At 36.9% G+C, this 12746-nt stretch overlaps 1 long non-coding RNA gene across 1 annotated transcript; it reads right to left on the minus strand.

Moving 5' to 3' along the window:
* Positions 1-8591: 8591 nt before the first annotated feature.
* Positions 8592-11170, minus strand: LOC125865557 (uncharacterized). The gene is made up of 2 exons (XR_007446362.1): positions 11039-11170; positions 8592-8837 (listed from the first exon to the last, which is right to left on the minus strand). It is a non-coding gene; the product is annotated as an uncharacterized LOC125865557 (long non-coding RNA).
* Between the last annotated feature and the right edge of the window lie 1576 nt (positions 11171-12746).

Below are 12746 nucleotides of genomic sequence, written 5' to 3' on the forward strand. Positions count from 1 at the left end.
ACAAGTTCATGAAATATGCAATTTGGTCTTTCTAGCATGCGGGGTGTTACATTCAACTTAACTCATAAAAGAACATGGGTAATCGCCTCTTGTCCTTATATCATATAACATAGGTGATCGCTTGTCATTCTAATTAGAAAGCATGAGTAATCACCTCTTGCCTCAACATTAGCATAGCTTCTCATCATTGGTTCGTTTTAGGTGAGAAAACCTTTCACTCTAAGAACCCTTATTATGTGAGAAAACATTTCACAATTCATGGTTACATGTGTATATGCGAAATCCTTTCAACAACACAACAATAGCAACATCATTGATACTTCACTCTCAAAGCATCCTTAACCATTTACATAAACTTCATAAGAACATGCTTGATTTCATAAACTCTTCTTTCATAATCCAAAACCCACATTATATAATCATAACTTGGAAAACTTGGAAATTACATGGGTGCATGGGGATCATCATAAAAACATGAGATTTACTCAATTCATGCATAAGAGATCATAAATCTATCAATTAAATTAATAATCAAGAGAACCCATAACATAGAAGAAAACCGTAACTCAATTAGGAATTTTTATTTTTGAAAATAGGAGAATTTGGGAACTTCATGAATGGAAGGAATCCATGGATGAAAACTGTCATACCTCAATGCCAAAAGCTTGACTTCAGTGGGGAGTTGGAGACTTGACTTGGAACCCTAGGTTGATCCCTTCTTATTCAACTTCTAGAGAGAGAAATATTTGAGCGGTCTTCTTTTGTGAATTTGAGAGAATGATTCAATTGAGGAAATTTTGGGGGTTAAAATGTTTATATAGGGGTTTTGGTGAAGGGTAAAACAACAACGTATTAAGGTAAAATAATTAGGAAAAGACCTAAAAGCCCCTAAAAATAATAACTGCCGACCAAAACGACTGTCAAATCGACGGTCAAACCACAGACCGTCCAATTAGGGCGTTGTTTGTATTAGTGGCCATGATCTGTGTCCTTGATCGAAGGACCAGAACCAACAACGGTCTATTGGTCTAGGCCGTGGATCTTGACTTTTGATCCTAAATTTTCTCTTAAGTATGGGACTCACCTACGAACCCTATCTACAACTCATGCATTTAAGGACGGACCGTCCCAGTGGACTGTTGAAAAATACAGAAAACTTGACATTTTAGAAAAGCAAACTTGGCCAACCACGGACCTACCTATAGACTGTAGATGGCGTCCTTCGTCTTGGCACAAGATTTCTTAAGTTGAAATTTTACCCTTTCTCGAATTCGAGGTGTTACATTATCTTCCCCTTGGGATCATTCGTCCTCGAATGAGATTCAAGATATCATAAGGAGTGTAGGAACTTAAACCTAACAACCCAACATGAATGCAATCACATAAAACACATATCCGAGGAGGAAACATCAACTCCAAGCTAAAGCATGTTCAAAACATCATATCATGAAGTTTATATGCAACTCATACTCAACGCACATAAACATGTAGAAATCAATCAAATTGACTTATTTTCTCAAAACTTAAGCTTTTCATGAATATGCATAATGAAGAATCATGGGAATATCTAAGACACATGACACTAAAAGAGTAAGCCATGAGGAACTCAATACCTCAAGCTAGAGTAGGGGTAGAAGAAAAAAAATGAGGATAACGAGACATCATATCGGTCTCGGCCTCCCAAGTAGAACCCTCAACTAATTAATTCCTCCACAACACTTTCACGGTCAACTTATTGATTCCTGCACAACACTTTCACAGAAGCAACTTCTTTATTTCTCAACTTCTTGACTTGCCGGTCTAAAATCTCAACTACTCTTCCTCATAAGAAAGATTCTTCTTAACTTGAAAATCTTCTAAGGGGACTATCGTTGTCGGATCACCAGCACATTTCTTCAACATGTGATATGGAAAATTGGATGCACCGATGCAATTAATTAGGCAATTCCAGTTCATAAACAACCTCACCAATACATCTCAAAATTTGATATGGGCCTACATATCAGGGACTAAGCTTCCCTTTCTTTCCCAACCTCATTACACCCTTCATGAGTGAGATTTATAAATACACCCAATCATTAACATCAAACTCAAGATCTCTCCTTCTAACATCGGCATATGACTTTTGTCGACTTTGAGACGTTTTCAACCTTTTTCTAATAAGTTGAACTTTCTTCATAGCCTCATGTACAATTCGGGACCTATCAAAGTTACTTCACCCACTTCAAACAAACCTGTAGGAGATATACACCTCCTACCATACAATACTTCAAATGGAGCTGTCCCAATACTTGAGTGATAACTTTGTTATATGCAAACTCGATCAATGACAAATGGTCATCCCAATTACCTTAGAAATCAATCACACAAGCTCTCAAAATATCTTCCAAAGTTGTGGATACTACGCTCTGCTTGTCCATCGGTTTGTGGATGAAAGGCCGCACTAAATTCAACACGAGTACTAAGACCCTTTTAAAAAGATTTCCAAATCTTAGAAGTGAATTGAGTATCCTGATCAGAGATAATGGATAAAACCACTCTATGCAACTTTACCATTTCTCTCAAGTACAACTTAGCGTAGTCCTCCACTGAATAAGAAATCTTGACGGGAATGAAATGAGCCAATTTCATCATCCGATCTACTATAATCCAAATCGAGTATGTTGTCACGAGGTGTGAGGCAACCCAATAATGAAGACCATATTTAAATCTTCCCACTTCCAAGTAGAAATGGTAATGTCTTGGGATAAACCTCCCAGTTTCTGATGTTCAACTTTACTTATTGACAATTGGGACATTTAGCTACAAATCCCGCAATATCCTTCTTCATACCATTCCACAAATAGATCTCCCGCAAGTCACGGTACATCTTGGTGGCTCCCGGGTGAATGAAATTTGAGACCTACAAGATTTTTTCTCTCAAGTCCTCTACATTAGGAACACACAAATGACATTTATATTTAAGTTGACCATCTCCCCCTTGGAAGAAAGCGTCTATGGAATTTTCAAGCACCGCTTCCTTTAATTCAACAAAAGTTGGATCAAGACCTTGCTTGGCTTTCACATCCGCCACGGGAGACGATTCTGACCCATTGTGAACCATAACACCAACCTTGGTAGAGTCCACTAACTGAACACCCAAACGGGTCAATCTATGAACATCTCAGACCAACTCCTTTTTATCACCTTCAATATGAGCTACACTACCCATAGACAATAGACTAAGAGCGTTCGCCACCACATTCGCTTTACCGGGGTGATGGAGAACACTCATATCACAGTCTTTCAATAACTCAAGCCACCTTCTTTAGTGAAAATTTAGATCCTTCTATTTGAACACATATTGTAAACTCTTATGTTCCATAAAAACATCCACATAAACACCATACAAATAGTGCCTCCAAATCTTTAAGGCAAAAACAACCGCCACTAGTTCAAGGTCATGGGTGGGATAATTCTCCTCATCAATCTTAAGTTGCCTTGAAGCATAGGCAATAACTTCCCCATTTTGCATAAGCAAACATCCTATCCCAATTCTCGAGGCATCACAATAAACAACAAAACCATCCGTCCCCTCTTGTAAAGTCAACACTGGAGCGAAAGTAAGTCTATCTTTCAATTCCTGAAAACTCTTTTCACATGTTTTGGACCATATGAACTTAGCCTTCTTTTGAGTCAATGTTGTCTATAGAGAGACAATTGACGAAAACCCCTCAACAAACATTTTGTAGTAGACAACAAAATGCAAGAAGCTTCTAATATCCGAAGGGGATAGAGGTCTAGGTCAACTCCTAACTGCATCCGTCTTCTTAGGATCTACCTCAATACCCTTACTTGAAACAATATGACCAAGAAAAGCTACGGACCTTAGCCAAAACTCGCCTTTGCTAAACTTTGCAAAGAGTTGTTGGTCCTTGAGAATTTGCAACACAATCCTTAAATGATTGATGTGATCCTCCTCACTTCTCGAATAGATCAATATATTATCAATGAAAACAAACACAAATATGTCAAGGTATTGTCTAAACACCCTATACATCAAATCCATAAATGCCGCCAGAGCATTAGTCAAACCAAATGACATTACCAAAAACTCATAATGACCATACATAGTTCAAAAATCCATCTTTGGAATGTCATCTTCTTTCACCCTCAATTGGTGATAATCCGATCGAAGGTCAATCTTGGAAAAGTAACTCGCCTCTTGAAGTTGGTCAAACAAATCATCTATCCTTAGGAGAGGATACTTATTCTTAATGGTAAGCTTGTTCAACTGCCGATATTCTATACACATATGGAGAGAACCATCTTTCTTTCTAACGAACAAAACTGAAGCACCCCATGGAGAGATACTCAGTCGGATGAAACAGTTATCCAATAAATCTTTCAATTTCTCTTTCAACTCCTTCAGTTTTGTCGGAGCCATTCTGAAAGGAGGGATATGGATAGGTTGCATAACTAGGAGAAAGTCAATATTGAAGTCTATTTCCATTTTGGGAGAAATACCGGGTAAATCATCTGGGAACACTTTCGAAAACTCATTAACCACGCGTAGCGACTCAAGAGTAAGGGTTTCAGAATCTACATCCCTCACCCTAACTAGATGGCAAATTCAACCCTTAGAAATCATTTTGCTAGCTTTAAAACAAGAGACAAACTGATCCATAGACATAGAATTTTCCGCTTTCCATTCTAAGGCAGGCTCATTCGGGAACTGAAACTTGATTGCATGAGTTCTACAATCAACAAAAGCATAACATGAGTGCAACCAATCCACACCAAGGATAACATCCCAATATAGCATATCAAGCTCTACCAAATCAACAAGAGTGACTATGAGATAAGGAAATGAGACACTTTCTATAGACCCTCTTAGCCACAATAGAATCACTAACATGAGTAGAGACAAAAAAAGGATCTAACAACACATCCGCAAGAACATCAAACCTCCTAGCCACATATGGCGTCACAAAATACAAGGTAGCACCGGGATCAAGTAAAACATAAACATCAAGTTGGAATATTTTTAACATACCGGTAACCATATCGGGAGAACCCTCTTGCTCACCATGTGTCTGAATTGCATAGAATAAGTTTTGCTTTTTACTTCCACTAAGACCAAATGAAGGATTAGGTTGACCTCTTCGGCGATTATATCCTTCATTCTTAGAAACCGAAATGTTATACCCCATTTTAACTGGGTCAAAATAGTATACAACATTTTAGTGATTTCTAAATTATTAACTAACTTAAGAAGTCGCCACCTAATTAATTACGGTGAATTAGGACACCTAAATTGATTAAAGTTATTGTCCAAAGTTTACTCCATTTTAAGGTCTACTAAACATGAGATTCTAGGTAAGGGTTCAACTAATCTAAAGGGAAGGGGCTAGACATCCTTTAAACCCATTAAAAATAATTAACCGACCGAACTTGATTAATTAATTAGGCTAAATGTAAAAGAGATAAAACACTAAAAAATGTAAATACTACATGTAAATTAATTTAAATAACGATGCTTGAAAAACTATTTTGTTAGAAGTCCTTGTTGAAAACAAACTACAATTAAAAGGGTTTTGAAATCATACGTTTTTATTGTTGGTTTGAAAAAGGGAGCAGATGTGATAAATACCCATTTATATCCAAAGAAAGATTAGATTTGTTTAAAAATAACAAAATCTATTTTTATAAATAAATTAATTTTTATGTGAACAACAATTAAGCAAACTCCAACGTTATGGAGAAAACTTGCCGAAGTATATAATTGTTTATTCAAATCCCTTTACGCCTAAGAAATAATCTAACTAAGTTGTCTACTAGTATTAGTTAAAGAAAATCAATAAATGCACAAAACATAGATTTAAAGTTAGTCATACGATAAATATATGCAAACAAGAACTTGAATTATAAAATAAGAAAAGTCATTTTCGACTTCCATCATGGAGTAGGTATGTTCTGCATTATGCCACTTAGCCAATGAGAAGGCGTACATGAGTAGATGACATGTAAAATTCAAGTGTGTAGATGGGTAAATAATATGTGAATTCTAAGAAAAGACGTTGAATCTTCGGGGACTAGTTGACTCTAGTTGTCTTTAGAGACTTGGTAACCAAAGATGGAGCCGTCTAGCTTATGATGATGGGGTCGCATGACCAATTGGTGTTTCCCATTGTCCTCGGAGATATATAAATAAATGACATCTCTTGTTATTTTCAAAAACTTAATGATAAATGATGTCTGTAAAGTTAAATATAAAGTCGTTAAAGTAGGTAAAGTAGATTAAAGTAATTGGTAAAGTAGAGAGTAAAGTAAAATTGTAGCCGTCTGTCTTATGTAGATGATGCAATAATGTCTCAGATTGTCTTTGTTGACTTTAATGATAAATGAGGCCTCTGGTTGACTTCGGGGTCCCGATGGTAAATGATGTCTAATATCCTCCCATTGTCTACGAGGACTAGAATGATAAATGAGGCCTCTGGTAGTCTTCGGGGTCTCGGTGATAAGTGATGTCTGTAAGTCAAAAGTAAAGTTGTTAATGACATCATAAAGTATGAGTTTAATATGTGTGTATCCTATTTTAGGGTGGATGAACCCGATATATCATATTTTAGGGTAGACGAACCCGTGTCTTATTTTAGGGTGGACGAACCCATATATCCTACTTTAGGGTGGATGAAAGCGATATATCCTATTTTAGGGTGGACGAATCCATGTCCTATTTTAGGGTGGATGAATCCGATGTATCCTATTTTAGGGTGAAGGAACCCAAATGTGTCCTATTTTAGGGTGGACAAACCCATGTCCTATTTATAGTGGAAGAACCCAAAATGTCCTATTAAAGGTGGACATGCCTAATATCCCCCGATTATCTTCGGGGACTAGTTGTGATGATGCCTCCTATTGTCTTCTGGGTTTGATAGAGTGATGCCTCTGATAGTTTTTGGGGCTCGATGTCAATTTTAATAAAATTGTAAAATTGTAGAGTAAATTTACAAATGAAGTCATGATAAAGTAAAATAAAATAAGGTTAAGTGTGAAATAAAGTCGTGTGACTTATGACGGTGAGGTCATGGGGCCAAATGATGTCTTCTATTGTCTTTGAAGTCCTTTGTTGATTCCTTTCAAATTTAAAATAAAGTCGTTAAAGTGGATAAGGTGAATAATAAACATATTTAATAAATTAAAAAACTAAAAAAAAAGTTGCTCGATTGTTGTTGAGGCCAATGGTTGGAATTAGTTAAATGTCACCTCTGATCTTCGATATTTAAGCCTTTATGTGTGATTGGGTGGATTGAGTATCGCCTCTAATGGACTTGATTTTTATTCTAAAAATTGAAAGTAATGTCACCTGCAAAATTCAGGTGAAGAGGTCAATAAGGATATAAAGACATAATGAAGTATAAGGGAGTAAAGTCAAAAATAAAGTGAAAAGTGAAATCATTTGGCTTATTAAGGGGAGGCCCTGTAGGCAAATGATGCCATTGTCGTAGTCCGTATTAACATCTTGTATCTTTGTCATTCCTGCACTCAAAGAAAAATTCATAGTTAGGAGGGGGTGTTGATTCGCATTGAATCGAAGCTTGACTTTGTTGACCTTCCATCCATCCTGTTTGTTCAAACCTTGTGAACTCCATTTGAGATTTGGTAGATGAATAGTACGAAAGTGTATTTTTTATAAAATAAAATAAAAATAAAATGAAAGAGAATTAGTAAGTAGGAAAATATGTAAGAATATGTTTATAAGTTGTAAGAAAAAAAATTAAGTTCTACCAACTCTTTGATTGTGACAATTTTGAAACAAATGAACGCCTTTGTCTGTTACTTAAGTATACTAAACTTATGTAGTGGTGAGACGGAACCTTATATACTTTGCCTATGTATCTCGCCAAGAGAATTAGGTCAGCAACGTAGTTCATGGTACATAGAAATTATTTGAAAAATTTCTAATAAAGGGATCGAATTCGATATGGATTGCCTACATATTCCACCAAGGAAATTTGTCACAACCCAGGGGTACCCCCTGGATGTAAAATGGGGTATAGAACCCCGACAGACCCCATACAAGCCACATAGCTTTCATAACATAAGAAATGGAACAATAAGAGTAAAACAATAGTCCAAGTCCAATAGTTTTTATAAAAGAAAAGTGGAAGTCTAAAACACTTGTCTCATCATAGCCATCTAATACAATAGAATGAAACTTGGTCTATCCCATATATCGTGTCAAAAAGATAAATAAATGAAAGAAACTGAAAACAATAAAACTCCATCCTCGAAGAATGAGGACTCACCAAAGCTCAGAAATCTCGTGTCACACCACGAGAGCAACCCCTAGACGTGACCAGCGTACTTGACCCCCGAAGGGGTCTCATACAAGCCTCATAGCATTCTTGAACATAAGAAAATAGGAAAGTAGATAAGAATTTAAAACTTTAATTACAATTGAAGACATCTGTCATGACCCGGGAGCACCCCCTAGTCGTAACCGGCGTACTCGATCTCGAAGAGGTCTAATACAAGCCTTTTAGCATTCATTCATCGCATAGACACTAAAACCATAAGGAATTAAAAACTTTCTTTACCAAGAATACATTTCATAAAAAAAACAATAGCAAGCGGAAGACTTTCTAGACTTTATACATGATGTCTCAAACCATCTAATACTTTAGAGTACAAAATTCGGGACTAATCCCGTACACAACTTAAACAATACTAAAAAGACATAAAAGAACATATTGGGTATTGTCCTCGAATCTATGAGGACTCACCAAGTCTTCATCTTCAACACTTAGAAACCTATCAAAGCCATGACATGTCATCATCTCCAAATCCCTACACTTTAGTCCAAAAAGGGAAAGAAAGGGGTTAGCACAATTAAGTACTAAGTATGGAGACCATGCAAAAACATGCCAAAAAGGACATTTTCAAGGAAATAAATGCTTTCATATCATTTGATAAAACCTTTCATTTGCAAGTATAAGAGACATAATGCAAGTCAACATTAACATATAAGGCCATAGCCAACCATACATATACTCAACATATGTCCATATACAACCCATGCTTAACCTTTAAAAGAACACATGTCATTTCATTACCATAGGACCTCTACCTAATATAACCTTAAGACACACTTGAGTGAGACAAGAAGTGACCGCCCATACAATCTCTTCAAGTACACTTAAGTGTTCCCCAAGATTACCTTAGATAAGGACATTTCATTTACAACATAACATCAATAGGCCAACATTCTTTAAGAAACCATTTTGGAGACATTCAAGCACATAACGGGACTTTCACATAATAGTCGTTAGACTTAGGGAACTCACTTTAGTATCTTCAAAGCCTACTTGTGCCATGTGTAGATAGCATCCCATACTACTACCTACACGTTGTAGAACCTATCCAATAACTAGAGTGCACATCCCACATGATGGGAATAGGCATTAACCGACATAGACCATGCGAGCTAGGCATGGAATCCGGTGTCATAAAACCCTACACCGTGGAAGGTGTTCTACTTGCCAAGGGTAGAACTAGGACACATCCCATGTAGGCACATGGTTTAGGGGATATCCAAAGATGTTCATTGTACTCTTGCCTCATACTCGGGAGAGCTACCATCTTAACCATATCCACTCGTGCTTAGCCTTAGTTCCCATAGAGTAATTTCATTCACATGTAATGTGCTAGAGAGGGCACCATCATTAGGTCTACCGACCCATAGCACATCTACCAAGAAGGGCACCACAACGATCTACCGATCAAGGTTCATTAAGGATAGCTCATTAAATCCCCTTGGAAGGGTGCCTTAGGCCTACCGATTTTTCATTAAGGGTGCCTTAAGCCTACCGGTCCAAGGTTCATCATTTCACACATGAGAAGGGCTACCACCATTCGGTCTACCGATTTCATGGTTTTACATTCACATAGGGTTCTAGACTTCATCATGAAGGGGCACCAACTTTAGGTCTACCGGTTCAAGTCATAGTCTAAAATGCCCCATTAGTCATTCATAGAAAGGGCACCATGCTTAGGTCTCACCGATTCTAGACATTCATTCATATATGAAGAGGCACCAACTCAAGGTCTACCAATTCAATACCATAAGACTTCAAGTCAAGATACATTCATTTCTCAAGAGAAGGATGCCTAAGCCTACCAAGTCAAGAGATCACATTCCATAGCTTTCATGTATCAAGAAGAGGCACCTAAGTCTACCAATTCAAGACACACATTTTCATTTAAGGATACTTCATAATCCAACATCATTTCATATATACATCATGAGAAATCATACTTTAACTCACAATGCTATCCACTCTACATAGGATCATCACAAGATCACATAAAACTCATTCACATCATACCTTCACATATAGCTTCACATAAAACTCATTCACATCATTCCTTCACATATAGCTTCACATAAAACTTTACATATAGCCTCATATGTGTATAATAATACAACAATATAATAACATTCATATAATGCCCTTCATGACCTCAATTCACAATAATACAACAAATAACCACCTCCACCAAAGGTGGATCAAACCAACCAATAACAATTATATCAATACTAAGAGATTAAGCCATCTTACCATTCTCCAAAGCCATAACCAACATTACTCAATTCCCTACTAATTCAACATTTTTCATAAAATAGGTCAACTTACCATCCTTTCCAAGCCACAATCACCATTCCTCAACTCTCCAATAATTCACAATAGATAAGCATAGATAATAATAGAAATCAACTATTCAACTCCATTTAAGCATAATTCTATCATCATTCAATCATAAACAATAACCCCACTTCATATGCCAACTTTAGGAAACTTGCAAAGACATGGGTTCATGGAATTTCCTTTCTTAAAACCATCAATAATAACATAAATCATCATTAAAAAAAACATTTAATGCAAGAACCCATGCTAGAATCGAAATTAGGATTTTGAGTTTTTGAACAACTTTTGAAATCTTTTGGATTGACTCTTTGATTGAAGAAGGAATCAAAGATGAAGAGTCCCCATACCTTATTCTTCAAGAACCAAACGAAATTAGAGAAGAAATCAGCAGCCACCATCCACCCTAGCTCCATCTTTCACCTTGAGCTTCCATGGGGTTTTGAGAGAGTTTTTTTGAGAGAGGGAGGGTTTCTTTTTTTTTCCTAATTGGAGTGATTTAAATGGAAGAATTTTGGTCAAAAGGGTTTTATAATTTCTAGGAAATAATATATGTCCTTTGGAAAAAAAGGTCCAACAGGCGGGTGAACAGTAATTTCGGTCACTGGAAATTTGCATTTCCTGCCGGACAGATTTTACGAAAATGGGCATAACTTCTTCGTCCGAACTCCGAATGAGGTGAAACGAAGTGCGTTAGGTAGCTAACTCAAAGGGCTTTCCATGGATATGTTATGGGCCACCCAATTATTTGTGTGCTAGGAGATATGACCCTCCAAAGTAGACCCTCGAAAAAGGCTTCACTTGGAAATTTCGGATTTTGATACGGTTGCTCTAAAATTTGGGTTAGACCCATTTCCCACTCAATTTGACCCCCTAAACAAGAATATGAAGTCGGATTTTCGAAAAACGAAACGGATCTTTTTATATACAGCTAAACAAGTTTCCGGTAACTTCCGAAGCACATTTTTAAGAACTTTTTGGGTCAAATTCAAATATAATCATTTCATTAAGTTCTCGACTCCAAACTCACATGTGAGGCTCTAGTTTCACTCTATCATTTTCCGAGTCGTTACATTATCCCCCACTTAGGAACATTCGTCCTCGAATGACACTTTAAACACATAAGGGGTAACAACTCAAGTATACAGCCCATCAACATGCATACAACATCAATACAAGTACATAAATATCGGAGGAAACATCAACTCCACATCAATGAGGCTCAAACAACTTCATGCAATTCAAGAAATTAGGAATACATCTACCAATTCCTTATGCATCAAGCTTTACCATTTCTCATTTCATTGGATGAACTTCCTTCTCCAATTTACATCACACTCATCCCAAAATTATTAGGCACATTATGCAATTTTCTCACAAAAGTACAATTATGCAACATTCTCAAGAACACATTTAAGCATGCCTAATAAATCAACTCATGCAACATTTAAGCATGTTCAACATTTATCCTCATGAAGCATATAGACAACTCAACTAAATGCACATCAACACGAGGAACACGTTTATGAAAACTCATTTTATCATTTAACAAGAATTCAAATAGGACATGCATAACATAAGGAGACCATGGAAACTCATTTTCACCCAAGACTCCAAAACATAAAACAAGCTACTAGGAACTCTTGGCCTCAAGCTTGAATAAGAATAGAAGGAATGAGATAAGGATATCAACACTCTCAACAACCTTGCTATTCAACCTACCATCCCCCACTTAGAAGAAAACCCAATTAAGGCAAACATGAAAAACAACACCATAGAAACCTCATCAAGACATTCATGACCATAAGGAACTAAAACTTACCGGCGCCTTCATTCGGATTAGCTTCCTTGTCCTTGCTAGCTTGGAGAGCATAGAAACGACCATAATTTGGAGGAATAGGAACCGTTCCATCTTTAGAAGCTTGCTTTGCCTCCCTTCCTCTAGCCGTAAAAGTAGGACAATCTTTCACCTTGTGATCATTCTTCCCACAACCATAGCATCCATTAGTACCGGCTAGGCACTTCCCATAGTGCCTCTTGCCACAAGTGGTGCAAGTA

This window comes from Solanum stenotomum, chromosome 5 (assembly GCF_019186545.1).
Source record: "Solanum stenotomum isolate F172 chromosome 5, ASM1918654v1, whole genome shotgun sequence".
Taxonomy (NCBI): Eukaryota; Viridiplantae; Streptophyta; class Magnoliopsida; order Solanales; family Solanaceae; genus Solanum; species Solanum stenotomum.